General features: G+C 43.0%; 1 protein-coding gene and 1 long non-coding RNA gene across 2 annotated transcripts in view; one reads left to right on the top strand and one right to left on the bottom strand.

The window, feature by feature from the left end:
* Positions 1-18,562, bottom strand: part of AP3D1 (adaptor related protein complex 3 subunit delta 1) — a 3,080,434-nt gene that overhangs the window by 2,274,744 nt on the left and 787,128 nt on the right. The gene's annotated exons all lie outside the window — the stretch shown is intronic.
* Positions 1,549-18,562, top strand: part of LOC122788425 — a 76,423-nt gene continuing 59,409 nt past the window's right edge. The window contains exon 1 of the long non-coding RNA XR_006362659.1: positions 1,549-1,614. This is a non-coding gene — a long non-coding RNA (uncharacterized LOC122788425). The remainder of the gene's footprint in view (positions 1,615-18,562) is intronic.

The following is an 18,562-nucleotide window of genomic DNA, read 5'->3' as shown; positions in this document are numbered from 1 at the left end:
ACTGTTTTCACTTTTTTGGGGGTGTAATTATGCATCCATCATTTGCTGACTCCTCTCCATCAAACAGATTTCTTTGAAGCATTTCCTTGGAATTCTGCACACATTCTCCGGTCTTGATATTTGCTTTCTCCTCCGTTTCTTTCACCACTCCATCTCCTCCTCTCTACGTCTGGCTGCCTGTTTCTCCAGACTGGCTCTGTACCTGGAACAGAAACAGGAAGTGCTCCTCCAAAATGAGTTCCACTTGCAACAATAACAAGTAGGGGCAGTTCCCTAATGTCCTGGCCAAGTGTCTCCTAGTCAGTATGAATACCATCTCGTATCTCCCCTGAAGAGAGGCCATTGGCCTAGTGACAGTAATCTGGTCAGCAAAGTAAGTAAATAAATAAAATAAATTTTATTGTTGCCGGTCAAGCTAGCGTGATGTCTAAAACACCAAAATTCTTGCTCACTGACACACAAAGGTTATTGCATAAAGAAAACAAATGATGGCCATGCTTCAGAAGCGGTTATCTATCATTTGCCATATTGTGGCACATTTTAAGTTATTTCTCTTATCCACAAAAGTATTACTTTTCCTTGCTCACTTTAGAATTTCTGGACATTTTAGTTTTGCAAATCCCCTTTTATTTGGTGTCTTTTTTTTCCTTTATGGTTGGTTTATGTTGTGAAAAAATGTCAGGCAGCTTGAGTGTTGTGATTCCTTTTACTAGCTCCAGTATGAGCCAACAAAACTACTGTCAAGAAAGACAAAAACATTATATTTATAGCATATTCTCATAATACATGCCTGTTTTACTAACAACCATTGCAGCAGAATTCATCTGTTTCAAGGGATTAATGTTATCTCACTGCGTTTGAGACACAAGATACCATGAACCCTCGGGTCTCGCATTAAGGTAAATTGAAATGAATTTTTACTTTTGTACTAGAGTGAGCTAATGTTACTACTTTGGGTGTGTTGGAATACAGGCAGGCAGTAGTGGCTGGAGTTGCAGCAAGGCTCGTTCGTAACAACAAATGTACTTTGTTTCAGCTTGTCCTTGGGAAAGAGCTTGTATTGCTTAAGTAAGGTCAATTGTTTCTACAGCAAGATTTTACATTCAGAAGTATTGCTTATAGACTTTGTCTTAACTCAAGCTAATGTTTCTCACAACCAGAATAGAAGATTTAAGTGTAACAGCGTTAATGCAGACACTTAGCTGTCATTTCTGAGACGTAGGAATGAGAAACGGAAAATTGCTAACTTCACTCTTCCTAATTTGAAATGATTCAGTTGTGTTTGTGGATTAAAAGAAATTCCATGTTTATAAAGAAGTCATTCCTGACCACATACTGTAGTGTGGTGTGCAGATTCGTATTTTACTGGAAATCAACATAGTATGGAAGTTTGGACTACAATGTGTAAGGGGTAAAGTTGACATTGATGATATATGTGTGTGTGTGTGTGTGTGTGTGTGTGTATATATATATATATAAAATCTTCTTTTAAACTAGTGGTTTGTAATGATGACATTGATACATACATGGCTACGTTTTAAATGATTTGTTTTTCTCTTTTTAGCACATCAGCCATGTCCTTACTTTATGAGTGTGTGAATACGGTAATAGCAGGTAAGAACGCTCTAAACATTTATAATAATCTGCACAGGAAGTGTGTGAATACGGTAATAGCAGGTAAGAATGCTCCAAACATTTATAATAATCTGCACAGGAAATGTGTGAATACGGTAATAGCAGGTAAGAACGCTCTAAACATTTATAATAATCTGCACAGGAAGTGTGTGAATACGGTAATAGCAGGTAAGAACGCTCCAAACATTTATAATAATCTGCACAGGAAATGTGTGAATACGGTAATAGCAGGTAAGAACGCTCCAAACATTTATAATAATCTGCACAGGAAGTGTGTGAATACGGTAATAGCAGGTAAGAACGCTCTAAACATTTATAATAATCTGCACAGGAAGTGTGTGAATACGGTAATAGCAGGTAAGAACGCTCCAAACATTTATAATAATCTGCACAGGAAGTGTGTGAATACGGTAATAGCAGGTAAGAACGCTCTAAACATTTATAATAATCTGCACAGGAAGTGTGTGAATACGGTAATAGCAGGTAAGAACGCTCTAAACATTTATAATAATCTGCACAGGAAGTGTGTGAATACGGTAATAGCAGGTAAGAACGCTCCAAACATTTATAATAATCTGCACAGGAAGTGTGTGAATACGGTAATAGCAGGTAAGAACGCTCTAAACATTTATAATAATCTGCACAGGAAGTGTGTGAATACGGTAATAGCAGGTAAGAACGCTCTAAACGTTTATAATAATCTGCACAGGAAATGAGCTGCTGTATTTCGTGCTCTTTACCTTGCACTTAATGTTCACCTGCAGTTAGTCTGTGTATTGCCCTGAACAGGGCAGAAGCTGCAGTGTTTTAATGTTCACCTGCAGTTAGTCTGTGTATTGCCCTGAACAGGGCAGAAGCTGCAGTGTTTTAATGTACACCTGCAGTTAAAGTCTGTGTATTGCCCTGAACAGGGCAGAAGCTGCAGTGTTTTAATGTACACCTGCAGTTAGTCTGTGTATTGCCCTGAACAGGGCAGAAGCTGCAGTGTTTTAATGTACACCTGCAGTTAGTCTGTGTATTGCCCTGAACAGGGCAGAAGCTGCAGTGTTTTAATGTACACCTGCAGTTAAAGTCTGTGTATTGCCCTGAACAGGGCAGAAGCTGCAGTGTTTTAATGTACACCTGCAGTTAAAGTCTTTGTATTGCCCTGAACAGGGCAGAAGCTGCAGTGTTTTAATGTACACCTGCAGTTGTTCGTGTATTGCCCTGAACAGGGCAGAAGCTGCAGTGTTTTAATGTACACCCGCAGTTAGTCTGTGTATTGCCCTGAACAGGGCAGAAGCCGCAGTGTTTTAATGTACACCTGCAGTTAGTTCGTGTATTGCCCTGAACAGGGCAGAAGCCGCAGTGTTTTAATGTACACCTGCAGTTAGTCTGTATTGCCCTGAACAGGGCAGAAGCCGCAGTGTTTTAATGTACACCCGCAGTTAAAGTTCGTGTATTGCCCTGAACAGGGCAGAAGCTGCAGTGTTTTAATGTACACCTGCAGTTAAAGTTCGTGTATTGTCCTGAACAGGGTAGAAGCTGCAGTGTTTTAATGTACACCTGCAGTTAAAGTCTGTGTATTGCCCTGCACAGGGCAGAAGCTGCAGTGTTTTAATGTACACCCGCAGTTAAAGTCTGTGTATTGCCCTGAACAGGGCAGAAACTGCAGTGTTTTAATGTACACCTGCAGTTAAAGTCTGTGTATTGCCCTGAACAGGGCAGAAGCTGCAGTGTTTTAATGTACACCTGCAGTTAAAGTCTGTGTATTGCCCTGAACAGGTCAGAAGCTGCAGTGTTTTAATGTACACCTGCAGGTTAGTCTGTGTATTGCCCTGAACAGGGCAGAAGCTGCAGTGTTTTAATGTACACCTGCAGGTTAGTCTGTGTATTGCCCTGAACAGGGCAGAAGCTGCAGTGTTTTAATGTACACCTGCAGTTAGTCTGTGTATTGCCCTGAACAGGGCAGAAGCTGCAGTGTTTTAATGTACACCTGCAGTTAGTCTGTGTATTGCCCTGAACAGGGCAGAAGCTGCAGTGTTTTAATGTACACCTGCAGTTAAAGTCTGTGTATTGCCCTGAACAGGGCAGAAGCTGCAGTGTTTTAATGTACACCTGCAGTTAAAGTCTGTGTATTGCCCTGAACAGGGCAGAAGCTGCAGTGTTTTAATGTACACCTGCAGTTAAAGTCTTTGTATTGCCCTGAACAGGGCAGAAGCTGCAGTGTTTTAATGTACACCTGCAGTTAGTCTGTGTATTGCCCTGAACAGGGCAGAAGCTGCAGTGTTTTAATGTACACCTGCAGTTAGTCTGTGTATTGCCCTGAACAGGGCAGAAGCTGCAGTGTTTTAATGTACACCTGCAGTTAGTCTGTATATTGCCCTGAACAGGGCAGAAGCTGCAGTGTTTTAATGTACACCTGCAATTAGTCTGTGTATTGCCCTGAACAGGGCAGAAGCTGCAGTGTTTTATTTTGAATGCTTGCTGACATGTACTGCCCCAGATTGAGCAAATGCCATCAAGAATTTTTTTTTTTAAACAGAAGATATAATTAAACAAATGCTGTTTCTACAGTTTGTATTACAAATGAAAATGTGTTTCTGCCTTAATTAGGAATGCTTGATTTGGAGTAGTGGATTTGAGGGGCCTTTGCTGATTCTGTAGACAAGATGCAGGCATGTTTTAGTGTGCTTACTAGTACTGTGTTGTAGTAATTAGTTCAGGGAAACTCACAACTCCTGACTTTATTGGTTGGACATCCTTCCGTTCTTTCTCTCTCACTAACAGTCTGCTTGGGCAAGGAGTGCAGAGAGTACCTTTAGACTGATGATGTCCTCTTGAATCTTGAAATGGAACTGAGCATGACTTTTGCCTGAAGCTGAAGAGGCTGCAGAAATGTATGACTCTAACCTTACTTGAGGTTTTTGTAGATGCTATCATCTTACCATGTTTGTCGACTGTTGCAAGTTATGAAGAACATTTGCAGGCCTGCTGCTGGCCACTTCTGACCTTTCCTTTTCTGAGGTCCTAGTCTTAGCACCAGTGGTTTGCCAGCTACTGTTCACTTCTGACCTTTCCTTTTCTGAGGTCCTAGTCTTAGCACCAGTGGTTTGCCAGCTGCTGTTCACTTCTGACCTTTCCTTTTCTGAGGTCCTAGTCTTAGCACCAGTGGTTTGCCAGCTGCTGTTCACTTCTGACCTTTCCTTTTCTGAGGTCCTAGTCTTAGCACCAGTGGTTTGCCTGCTGCTGGCCACTTCTGACGTTTCCTTTTCTGAGGTCCTAGTCTTAGCACCAGTGGTTTGCCTGCTGCTGGCCACTTCTGACCTTTCCTTTTCTGAGATCGTAGTTTTAGCACCAGTGGTTTGCCTGCTGCTGGCCACTTCTGACGTTTCCTTTTCTGAGGTCCTAGTCCTAGCGCCAGTGGTTTGCCAGCTGCTTGCCACTTCTGACCTTTCCTTTTCTGAGGTCCTAGTCCTAGCACCAGTGGTTTGCCTGCTGCTGGCCACGTCTGACCTTTCCTTTTCTGAGGTCCTGAGTGGTTTGCATTCTCTAGCTCCTTTGCTTGACTACCATTGGCAGACATTTCAGTGTCACACGCAGACTAGATTGTACAAACAGCCCTTTTGTTTCTTATTTAATGCAGAAATGTTAGTGTTGTAGCAGTAGTCATGCTTGACTACCATTGGCAGACATTGCAGTGTCACTAGATTGTACAAACAGCCCTTTTGTTTCTTATTTAATGCAGAAATGTTAGTGTTGTAGCAGTAGTCATGCTTGACTGCCATTGGCAGACATTACAGTGTCACGCAGACTAGATTGTACAAACAGCCCTTTTGTTTCTTATTTAATGCAGAAATGTTAGTGTTGTAGCAGTAGTCATGCTTGACTGCCATTGGCAGACATTACAGTGTCACTTAGACTAGATTGTACAAACAGCCCTTTTGTTTCTTATTTAATGCAGAAATGTTAGTGTTGTAGCAGTAGTCATGCTTGACTGCCATTGGCAGACATTACAGTGTCACACAGACTAGATTGTACAAACAGCCCTTTTGTTTCTTATTTAATGCAGAAATGTTAGTGTTGTAGCAGTAGTCATGCTTGACTACCATTGGCAGACATTACAGTGTCACGCAGACTAGATTGTACAAACAGCCCTTTTGTTTCTTATTTAATGCAGAAATGTTAGTGTTGTAGCAGTAGTCATGCTTGACTACCATTGGCAGACATTACAGTGTCACGCAGCAAACAGCCCTTTTGTTTCTTATTTAATGCAGAAATGTTAGTGTTGTAGCAGTAGTCATGCTTGACTGCCATTGACAGACATTACAGTGTCACGCAGACTAGATTGTACAAACAGCCCTTTTGTTTCTTATTTAATGCAGAAATGTTAGTGGTGTAGCAGTAGTCATGCTTGACTGCCATTGGCAGACATTACAGTGTCACGCAGACTAGATTGTACAAACAGCCCTTTTGTTTCTTATTTAATGCAGAAATGTTAGTGTTGTAGCAGTAGTCATGCTTGACTGCCATTGGCAGGCATTACAGTGTCACACAGACTAGATTGTACAAACAGCCCTTTTGTTTCTTATTTAATGCAGAAATGTTAGTGTTGTAGCAGTAGTCATGCTTGACTACCATTGGCAGACATTACAGTGTCACACGCAGACTATATTGTACAAACAGCCCTTTTGTTTCTTATTTAATGCAGAAATGTTAGTGTTGTAGCAGTAGTTATGCTTGACTACCATTGGCAGACATTACAGTGTCACGCAGACTAGATTGTACAAACAGCCCTTTTGTTTCTTATTTAATGCAGAAATGTTAGTGTTGTAGCAGTAGTCATGCTTGACTACCATTGGCAGACATTACAGTGTCACGCAGACTAGATTGTACAAACAGCCCTTTTGTTTCTTATTTAATGCAGAAATGTTAGTGTTGTAGCAGTAGTCATGCTTGACTACCATTGGCAGACATTACAGTGTCACGCAGACTAGATTGTACAAACAGCCCTTTTGTTTCTAAGTTAATGCAGAAATGTTAGTGTTGTAGCAGTAGTCCTGCTTGACTACCATTGGCAGACATTACAGTGTCACCAGACTAGATTGTACAAACAGCCCTTTTGTTTCTTATTTAATGCAGAAATGTTAGTGTTGTAGCAGTAGTCATGCTTGACTGCCATTGGCAGACATTACAGTGTCACGCAGACTAGATTGTACAAACAGCCCTTTTGTTTCTTATTTAATGCAGAAATGTTAGTGTTGTAGCAGTAGTCATGCTTGACTGCCATTGGCAGACATTACAGTGTCACGCGCAGACTAGATTGTACAGACAGCCCTTTTGTTTCTTATTTAATGCAGAAATGTTAGTGTTGTAGCAGTAGTCATGCTTGACTACCATTGGCAGACATTACAGTGTCATGCAGACTAGATTGTACAAACAGCCCTTTTGTTTCTTATTTAATGCAGAAATGTTAGTGTTGTAGCAGTAGTCATGCTTGACTGCCATTGGCAGACATTACAGTGTCACATGCAGACTAGATTGTACAGGCAGCCCTTTTGTTTCTTATTTAATGCAGAAATGTTAGTGTTGTAGCAGTAGTCATGCTTGACTGCCATTGGCAGACATTACAGTGTCACACAGACTAGATTGTACAAACAGCCCTTTTGTTTCTTATTTAATGCAGAAATGTTAGTGTTGTAGCAGTAGTCATGCTTGACTACCATTGGTAGACATTACAGTGTCACGTAGACTAGATTGTACAAACAGCCCTTTTGTTTCTTATTTAATGCAGAAATGTTAGTGTTGTAGCAGTAGTCATGCTTGACTGACATTGGCAGACATTACAGTGTCACGCAGACTAGATTGTACAAACAGCCCTTTTGTTTCTTATTTAATGCAGAAATGTTAGTGTTGTAGCAGTAGTCATGCTTGACTACCATTGGCAGACATTACAGTGTCACGCAGACTAGATTGTACAAACAGCCCTTTTGTTTCTTATTTAATGCAGAAATGTTAGTGTTGTAGCAGTAGTCATGCTTGACTGCCATTGGCAGACATTACAGTGTCACATGCAGACTAGATTGTACAGGCAGCCCTTTTGTTTCTTATTTAATGCAGAAATGTTAGTGTTGTAGCAGTAGTCATGCTTGACTGCCATTGGCAGACATTACAGTGTCACACAGACTAGATTGAACAAACAGCCCTTTTGTTTCTTATTTAATGCAGAAATGTTAGTGTTGTAGCAGTAGTCATACTGCTGGCCAGGACCCCCCACTGTTTGTCTTTAGTGCCGAAGCTAGTAGCACAGTTGGTATTGAGTGAGATGAAGAATATTTTATCAGGAGATTCACAGATTCTGCTGGGGTGGAATCACTGCAGATGGAGGTGTTTCCTTTTACCCTAAGGATGTAGTGACCTGTGAAAGCAACAGTGTTGTTGGTTCAGGGAGCACCATTCCAAGCCAACAAAACAAACATCCGTTTTATCCTTATAACTGAATCTGCCTTAAATTGTTATTTTTGGTCATTTGATTAAGTATGTTTCTGCTGGTCATATGGGGTCTTGACAGTTGCAGAAACACTAGCCATCAGGAGGACAAAGTGTGATAAGGTCAAGAGCACTTTTTCATTTTTACCATCCGTGCGCAAGTGTCAGCTGGTGTGAAGCTCAGAAGATGAGTTTTCTGCAGACTCTTTGGGTGCACAAAGCACAGGAAGGGATCAGGAAACCGGCAATTTTCAAAAACTCATTGAAAATATAGCTTCCACCCTCATTGTGCATTTCCTTTAGGCTAGGGAGAGGTTGAGTTTTGTGCACATTGCTGGCCGTAGAAACCCTGGAAGACCCTGCATGATGGCTCCTTGGTTAAACTGTGGCTTTGAAAGTATGTTCCTCTCAGCCCTACAACTCAAGTTAATCTCACAACTGTGGACTAAGGGAACACCTGGAATGTTTTATACTTTATTTTTGAGTTGTCCTTGGTAGTGCAGGAATTTTTGTTTAACTGAGCATGTCCATCCAGGAAATCCCATTTTTAATGGCATCCGTGGGGAAAAAAAGTGCCAATAAGTAACATGAATGCCCAGGGATTTCTCAACAGACACCACTAATAAAGTCATTAAGCAAGAGTTTAGTTACATTCCTGACAAACAGTGTGATGCAAATGTGGAGAATACTGTACAGTACAGATTATGCAACAAAGTACAATGTAATGCAAAAGGTTATGGTCTAAAGTATACAGCAAATTGTTAAACAGGTTAGTAGAGCCTAAACAAAGTATACACTGTTAAACAGCTTGCTAGGCTTCATATCCTACTGTGACAATACATTATTATGTTTAAAAACACATTCGTAAAGGAGATAAACATACACTACAGAGATTTTGTGAAGCAAGTTTAACAAATTCTGATGAAAAACTAATAAGTCATAGGGAGAGTTTGATAAAGATTCGCCACTCTGTCAGTTCTTTTGAGTTAGTGTTGAAAGCCATGATATACATAATTTGTAGAAAGCCTGTTTCAAAGCTCCCCAACTGAGTCATGGAAATCGATACCTCTGGTACAAATCCAAACTTTAAGTTTTTGCTGGACCATGTAACTCATACCTGTTGTTGGTTGTTCTTCAATGCTCTATAAAAAATGCCATCCTTGGATCTGACACAGAGACCTGATGATGTGGTAGTTTTACCTAGAACAAAATACCTACAGTGGACCCAGTTCCTCCCCCCTTCTTAAAGAGGCCAAGATCTTCGTCGGGATGTCCACTTGCTCTTCCAGAAGCCTTACTGAAGACGATTTGGAGAGATTAGTGAGAAAAATTCACTCTGTGCAGAGCCAGTCCATTATCCTTCTGGCTCCTACCCCGTTGGGTCAGGAGATCCATACTTCCATTACTCCACCATTGCTAGTACCTCCTCTGACTTATTTCAGGGTCTCAGAGCCCCTGGATCTGAGTTATCTGGGCCTGTCAGCTTTGAATCCAAGAATCCTGTTGTCCTGTAATCCAAGATGTGCTCTAAGCTGTTCGGTTCAGTCGAATCTAGAGAGCTATCAGAGGCAATTCTACCCTGTTGGGTCTGAAGTGCTTCACTTGATTCCAAGGGTTTTGGAGTTGTCTCTACACCTCAGAGCCTTGACAGTGGTCAGTTCGGCTCGGACCTCAGTTTCGGGAGAATTGCCCTCTGGGCAGGGTGGGACTGTGGATCAGAGACTTACTGTCTCAGATCCGTGGTTCTATCCCTCAATGTGGTAGTCCACCATCCGCACCCCTGACTCAGCACCTACTCCCACGGATCCTCTAAACTGTCTCTGTGTCTGGAGTCTCATCTGTCCTCTCCAGAGGGAAAGTTGGTAACTAAACCCCTGGATTTCCCATCAGGGTATCCCCACTTCTGCTGACACCTTCCCAGAGTACCCCACTGAAGAGGTCACTAAGAAGAAAATATGCAAGATGAAGCATTTAGATTCCCCTGAATCTATCACCAAAGGTTCAGATTTTGAGGAGGATGAAAGGTCCCCATGGACATCCTAGAAATCCTAAAACAGAGAGGTGGTTAGAAGCTTGGCAACCCTTCCTTGAAGGAATCTGAACTCCTGGAGGTATTGAGTACTGGCCTTCCTGGGTGACCTTGCCCACTGATGAGCTCATTAACTTTAGATCTCGTGGCGGGCATGGCAGGATGCAGACACTATTGAACCAATTCCCAGGAAGCCTGATAAAATCATGATCACACAAGAGGATAAACAGTTTTATTCCAAGAATGTGCCTGTTGATGCCGTGGTCATGGCAGTGGCCACTAAGAAGGAATTTGCAGAAGAAAGTTTCTGTGTTCATCCTGGAACAAGGAATCCCAGACGATGGACAGATTGGGAAACATGTCTATGCTTTGACCTTCACCTAAAGGTCTCAGAACTATTTGGCACATTTCACAAGACTACAGAGGGATCTGATTAAGGCGGTATCGGATTACGTCTCAGGATCAGTTTCTGAAGAGGTGAAAGCATCTTGTCACCTCTCAGTTTGGGTACACTACAATTGACATCCATCTCTTCCATGAGTCGTTTTTCTAATGTAACAGAAGGAACCTCAAGGGCAGCGGATACTGGTGTTGCTATTAGGAGATATGACTGTATGCGCTTATTTGAATGTGCAGAGCCCTTTAAGTCTTTGTCGATGCTCCTTTTGATGGCTTCTCCCTCTTTTGCCTCCAAGGTTAAAGATACATTGTCCAAGTGTGAGAAGGATGGAAAGACTCTTCATGCCATGGATGTACATTTTTTCCACCCCTCAAAGAACCTTTTCAAGGAATCATCAAGATGGTGGGAAAAATGTGCTTCAAAAAATCCCGAGGATCTTTCCAGGACACGTGGGGAATTAGTTCCCCCAGAGGCAGAGGGGTGGAACTCAAACAGTAGATGTCACCCTCATGGCAGAGGTGGCATGCCAGAACCAAGATATTTTCTTTGTGTTTCATTGACGTATGGGATTTCCTGCTTCGGAAGCACTTGGTTAGCCACGACTACCAGAGTAGAAAATTCTCTCCTCCTAAGGCTAGCAGGCGCTCTACCCTGATGTCTGTACATTCTGGTATAAAGGGAGCCAGCCTACACCATGACATCAGTCTTTCTTGCCACGAGGGCCTGAATCAATAATGAGTGCATTGATCGGTCTGCACTGGAGTGAGAAATATTCTAAAAGCTATGTACCCCATTGAGGAACTCTTTTTCTTTCATGTCAGATAAAGTTAACAGCTGTCTCCGCAGTAGAAAACAAATCCCACAGAGAAACTTTCATACTTTGTGTGTCACATGCTTAGGCCCAAACCAAGATGTCCCTAATTGCTATCTGTACACCCATTTTAATACCAGAACTATAAGGCATAGAGCTGAAATTTTGTCTAAGCAACTTAGTCAGCAGTCCACATCCCATATTGCGATGGTGTACACCGGTTGTCCCGAAATTGAATTCCCTAAGCATAAGAAGGAAAAAATAAATAAACGTAGGGCCTTCGATGACACCAGTTCACCGTCCGCCAGTCTCCCCAGGTTTATCATTGCACAGGAAGGTGAGGCATATTCACAGCCCTATTCTGCATGCCAAATGGTGGCATAGGACTCTGTCGAGACCCATTTGGGGCCCGACAAGCTGTCACGTCCCTCTGCTTCAGCGCAGGCCATGGCTTACAGTTTGTCAGTTTGATCTGTAGTCACTTTGCAAGATTTGGCTTCCGGTGAACAGTCCACAACCGATGACGCTCCCCTGGGCCGTCCTTCCTAGGTAGGTACTAGGCTATCGGCCCACAGGCCTACGTAAGCCTAGCCAACAAGGTTCCCTGGCTTACGCCACCCAAGAAAGTTATTTTCTTCTGTCACTGTCGAGCAGAGACACGGAAGTGATCCCCGGGGTGTATTTCCTATTTCCCATCTTCTCATCAAGATTTTTCTTGGAGTGCTAATGAAGAACTTTGCTTGACATAGATGGGTAGCCTGTTACAGAGTATGGGAAGTCTCTGGGACAGGAATCTATCCCTCCAGCATGTCCTGATTATTGCGGTGACAAAGTTTAGGTCCCTAGAGCGTGTAGCTCGGAGGGTTTGGGATTTCTTTAGGTGTAGCATGTCCCAACAGCTCTGGGTTTGACACAGCTTTATATGTTAGGCAGAGATCACCTCGGAGTAGGCGATATGCTACGGAGTAAAGTTGGAGTATTTTGAGGCGATCAGTATAGGAAATTTGTTTGAGGCCAGTAATCCTCTTTGTGAGGTACTTCTGTGGCCTTTCCAGCTGCTGCAGATGTCTTGTGAGGTACATTCCGAAAGGGGCGTTGTACTCTCTAATAGGTCTAATGAGTGTCGAGTAGAGCGGAACAATTACCTCTTTTTTCCTGGATAAGAACCCTTTTATGATGAGGTGTGCCACGTAGAAGGACTTCCTGACTACTGTGGAGATGTGACTATCAAAGGAGAGACTACTGTCCACCTGGGTCCCAAGGTCTCTTGTCACACATTTGGTGTTAAGTGGATTGCTGCCTATGTGGTAGTTCATGGGTACAGAGTTTTTACCAAAGGGGATGACACTGCACTTTTTGACATTGAGCTTGAGGCCATGGCTCTGATACCAGGCATCTGTCTCAGTGAGGCCCTTCTGTAGGATGTCCACATCATTTGGGGACTTGACTATAGCTCCTAGTTTGCAGTCATCTGTGAACTTCATCAGCCAGAGGCCTTCTCTGTTGGCCTGTACTTCAGAGAAGAAGATACCAAACAGGAGAGGTCCCCGGACAGAACCCTGTGGTACTCCACTTGTCACTGCTTTGAGGTCAGATTTGGAGTCTGCAACTTTTAAAGTATGGGTTCTGTCAGTGAGGCAGTTGGCAACCCATCTTGTGCCGTAGGGATTTATACCTAGTTTAGTGAGTTCAGCTATAATTCCGGAATGGGGGATGGTGTTGAAAGCCTTGGCGAGGTCAGGATAGGCTGTGTGAACCACCTTACCCTCGTCTATGGCTTTGGTGACGGCCTCAAAGAAGTCGATCAAGTTCAGGAGGCATGATCTGCATTCACAAACCCGAACTGGGTGGGATCTAGAGTTTGGAGGTTACCAATGTCTTTGTTTATGAGTTCCATGATGATACGTTCCATGGCCTTGCAGACCAGGCTCGTCAGGCTTAATAGGTCGATAGTTCCCGGCGTCAGTGGTGGCTCTCCCTTTGTGGAGTGGGATAACTGTTGCTGTGCGTCATTCAGTGGGCACAAAGCCTGATGAGAGGCTATTTTTGAACATGGTGCTCAAGTGCGGTGCCATTTCATTCTGAAGTTCATGTAAAACGCAGCCTGGGATGTTGTCCGGTCCCATGGATGCTGTTTTTTTAGATTTAGAGAGTGCAGCTTTTACCTGCATAGTTGTGATTACAGGGACTCTGCATTCTTCCTGTATAGATCCTCAGCCATTTTTACCTATCATGAGACTAGCATCAGAGTAGCGCAGACACACAGGCCCAAGACAAAAACTACAACAAAAAAGGGTTCGACCTCAGGACCTGTGTCTAGGCCTACTGGCTCCTGGCACCCTGAATACCAACAACACTTAGGCTGGCTGAAAACTTTATTTCTCTGGTTAGAGGCAGGCAATTTCCCCATGAATTTTTACCAGGAAAAAGGAAGCAAGATACCACTCCTGAGTCCCTTTCAGAACTCCCTGATTCAGATGAGGATTCTGATCGGGTGGACTCTGTCCTCTGAGGATTCTGATTCAGAGGAGATTTTACCTTCTTTTTTACCTCCTAAGGACATTACCTTTGGGGAAACTGCATTTCCAGTGGCAGGCACAGGAGTAGCTCAATCAACAAAGAAGGTCTGGGAGTTCCTAGATCTCCCGCAGCACAGACCCTTGGCTGTTCCTCCAATTTTAGAGGTGGTAGATTCCTATGTTGCAGTATTCTTACTGTGGGATTTCCTGCCTCAGTCAACCCGACGTTGGCTCCTGTACAAAAGCTTAAGCCTGGTTGCTGTAGGTGCGTGGGATGTCACACGTAGGGCCACAAACAAGGGACCTTAAATGTGATGTCTGCACGCACAAACCTCAGAACTTTCAGCCGCAGACAGTGTCACATCGTTTGCTTCGCTCCTGCTCTCGAAAACGTCTAAAAGCTAAGTACCTCGTTATTTTAATTGATGGGAGGTGGTATTTTTTCACTATTTAAACTACTGGTAATTCTGTGTATGTTGTTCTGATGAAGTTCTGAATTATTATGGACGAAAGCGCTTGACTGGAGATTTTTTTTACTTTTTGTTCTGAGTTTTTAACGTGTGAAATACCATTAAACTTGTCCTACTACAATTATTTCATAGGTATTTGTGTTTTATATCTGACATGGGAATCCAACCAAATATTATCTGGTCTGTTCTCCTATTAAGATTATTCCAGCATTTGCCAAATGTCAGAAATTACTCGAATATTTTTGTTAATTTTGTAATGACCCTGTTGAACATGTCAAAGATATAGAATCACTGGAAGCATTGTATTTATTTATATATTTATTTACCAGAGGAGTGGGCTGGTGTCAGTGGATCATTTGCAGGCATAGCCTGGCGATGGAAGAATTTTATTTTATTTATATATTTATTTACCAGGGTAGTGGGCTGATGTCAGTGGATCATTTGCAGGAGCAGCCTGGCGATGGAAGAATTGTATTTATTTATATATTTATTTACCAGGGTAGTGGGCTGATGTCAGTGGATCATTTGCAGGCGCAGCCTGACGATGGAAGAATTGTATTTATTTATATATTTATTTACCAGGGGAGTGGGCTGATGTCAGTGGATCATTTGCAGGCACAGCCTGGCGATGGAAGAATTGTATTTATGTATATATTTATTTACCAGGGTAGTGGGCTGATGTCAGTGGATCATTTGCAGGAGCAGCCTGGCGATGGAAGAATTGTATTTATTTATATATTTATTTACCAGGGGAGTGGGCTGATGTCAGTGGATCATTTGCAGGCGCAGCCTGGCGATGGAAGAATTGTATTTATTTATATATTTATTTACCAGGGGAGTGGGCTGATGTCAGTGGATCATTTGCAGGCGCAGCCTGGCGATGGAAGAATTGTATTTATTTATATATTTATTTACCAGGGGAGTGGGCTGATGTCAGTGGATCATTTGCAGGCACAGCCTGGCGATGGAAGACTTGTATTTATTTATATATTTATTTACCAGGGGAGTGGGCTGATGTCAGTGGATCATTTGCAGGCGCAGCCTGGCGATGGAAGAATTGTATTTATTTATATATTTATTTACCAGGGGAGTGGGCTGATGTCAGTGGATCATTTGCAGGCGCAGCCCGGCGGTGGAAGAATTACATTTATTTATATATTTATTTACCAGGGGAGTGGGCTGATGTCAGTGGATGATTTGCAGGCGCAGCCTGGCGATGGAAGAATTCTATTTATTTATATATTTATTTACCAGGGGAGTGGGTGTTGTCAGTGGATCTTTGCAGGCACAGCCTGGGTGAATAGGATCGCATAAGAAATGAACAAATTACATGTACAGATACAAGGCTGTGCTTAAAGAAATTACAAGAATATGCTATAACATTTAATTCAAGAAGCAATTTACAGTGGCAAAGCACGGCTAATAAAATGGAATTCTGGTTAGCTTAGCTTTTTGGATAAGATGTAGCCAGAGTGACTGAGGTGGCTTGTCCTACAGGGTAGCAGTATTTCATTAGAGAGGTATGAAGACATTAGAAGAGGCCGTGTGAGAATACCATGGTGAGAAAAGGTGAGTGACGTATGCAGAGGGAAGAGGAGTAGAAAGGAGAGAAGTGTGAACGATGCAGAGAGAAGCGTGACATAGGATATAAAGAGAGGCAATAAATGAGGGGTGACAAGATGAGACCAGGAAGTATGAAATAAGGATAAAAAGGTGTGAGAGAAGCTGCAGGGTTCATGAAAAAAGTGTGCGAAAAGCTACAGGGTTCATGTAACATGACCTGAGTGACAGCAGCTGCACTTTGGGTGAAAAATGCCTCTGCTTGAGAGAGGAACAAACTCTCACAGTTTAGGTGTTACGATGGAGAGTACATGGTTAGTGCAGTGAAGATTACTTTTTAGACCAAGTAGGGTAGGGTCGACATTGAGAGGTACTTTTGAGTTTAAATCTGGGGGATTTTGTAAAGAGTTTAAGTGAGAGGGCAGTATGTCCCAGGATAAAGGACTTTGTGAATTGGTGATTCTAGTAAGAGCTTGGCTTTCAATATATTGGGAGCTTTTTGGCTTTGGTGAGTTAGGCAGTGGTGTTCTTTCATAGGGGCGTTAAGTTGTGTACTATCAGGTTGTATTGGAGATGGTTTGTAAGGTGTTAGCATTTTTCTTTGATGCTACAGCTGTTATGGATTGTCCATATTTGAGTATTAAAATTAAAAGAAACCTTAAGAAGCTCTGATGTAGAGGATATGAAATGAGGTGAAGTAACACGTGAGAAAATGAGAGAAAACTACGAAAAACTCTTGCCTGGAAAACCCCAGGCACTGGTCCGTGCTTGTGTGTTGTGCGGCAGTAAGGAGTTTCTAAAGATGTTAAGGAGGAATGGTCTTGTAGGACTGCTGTGATGATAGGCTGAATGAGGACTAATCCTGGTGGACAGGGACAGAGGTGAGGTGTATGTAAGCCTGGAAGCTGCTCCTAGACCTGATGCCACAGAGTGCGTTTGTAGCAAGTGTTTGACCCTAACCTCGGTAACTAAACAGTTAAATGAGCAGCACACAGTCTTTTCCAAGCAACACTTGGCAGTTTTCCCAATTGCAGGATCAGCTGTTAGGATTACTTGTTCCATTTTTGTTCCTTTCTGTGGGTGGGCAGGACTGTGACTAGTCATGTGGCACAGGCTTTGGTGAGGGGCTTTTCTCAGAGTTAACATCCTGTGTGTAGTTGTGTTTCCCATGGGGTTTCATCAGACATACTTGCCAATAACATCATGTGCAGATAGGAATGGGAGTGAAAAGTGTGAGTGTGGTGCTCACTTAACATTTGATGATACTGACGCAGTCACCTGTTGCAGGTAACAGTGTACCTGCTTGGTGTTCTTCGTGTTTCACTGTTGCAGTCATTACATTTGGGTAATCCTGCTTGCAGGTTGTCCTCAGCTGGCCTGAATTCCAAAGTCCTGGGTCCTGCGTCGGCTGCTGTCGCCCCTTCCCTGACGTCAGGTCGTCAGCGGTGTAAAAGAAATGGCTGACGCCATTTTTCTTTAGTCTTTCTTGCCGCGCAGTGCCCAAGGCAGAAGCAAGTGCCGGTCGGCCAACCCCTGAGATTTTCGTGTTCGAGTTTCAGATCCGAAGTCTTCAATAAAGCTAAGTACCCCGTTGGGGAAACTTTTTTTTTGCTTCAGACCGATGTCAGAAAAAGTTAATAATTGTATTTCTTGTGGAAAGCAAATACCTCTTAAGGACTTTCATTCTTACTGTATTCCTTGCCTAGGCCCTGATCACAATGTTGTTGGTTGTCTGTTTTGTGCTAGATTTAACCAACGTACTATTAAGCATCGGTATGATTTTGCTTTAAACTATTTTGGACGCCAGTTTAATTATCCAGAAATGTCGTCGATAGCCATCCGAGTACCGGAGTTCACAAAAAACGCAAAGCAAAGGAGAGAGATAGACAACAGAGGCCCAAAATCAACGACGAAGCTTCTCCTAAGCCAGTTGCCGGTTCTCAGTGAGGCACTTTCGCAGCCCCTGACGCCCGCTACTTTAGAGTCGCAGGCTGCTACCGACTCCCACGTGGAGTCGGCCATGCCTCTGGAAACTCGACTCCCACGTGGAGTCGGCCATGCCTCTGGAAACTCAAGGTATTGGAGCCTCGGATACTGTTCCTTCAGATGGGTCCAGAGCCGCTGAGCAGGCACCGGCTTCTGATGGTGTATTCAGACCTAAACATCTTTACATTAAATCAACCTCGGCATCAAAGGCAAAGACTAAAGCACCTGCTAAAGCAAAGAAACAAACTCAAGAGCTATGTGAACAGGCCTCTGTGCCCAAAAAACAGATGCTCAAAATGGCCGAAGACTTAATTACCTTGATCAGGGGTTCCCATCCCCCACCTGATAAGAGGCTTAGGCAAGAGACTGACTATGAATCTTCAGATCAGGTTTCTATTTCTTCTGATTCCTCTTCTGATCAGGAATATTCTCTTCCCCACATGAGGATTCTGATGCTGAAGAATCTATACCTTCAGCTTCTTTTCCAGAGGACTATTCTTTTGGGGAATCCTTGCATACCATGAGGGAGCATTTCCACTGGGAGAGATTTTTCAGAATCTAAAGAGGCTCAGGGATTTCCTTTTACTACCTCAACACAGGCCACTTGCCATTCCACCTGTGTTAGATATTGTAGATGATGTATTTTCGGAGTCTAGTCTTACCCCTGACTCCTTACCTCCAGCT

The sequence above is a fragment of the Protopterus annectens genome, chromosome 13.part0 (genome assembly GCF_019279795.1).
Source record: "Protopterus annectens isolate FY-2018-M chromosome 13.part0, PAN1.0, whole genome shotgun sequence".
Classification (NCBI taxonomy): Eukaryota; Metazoa; Chordata; order Ceratodontiformes; family Protopteridae; genus Protopterus; species Protopterus annectens.
Note: the sequence above shows the minus strand (reverse complement) of the source record. Positions and strands in the feature narration are given on the sequence as shown.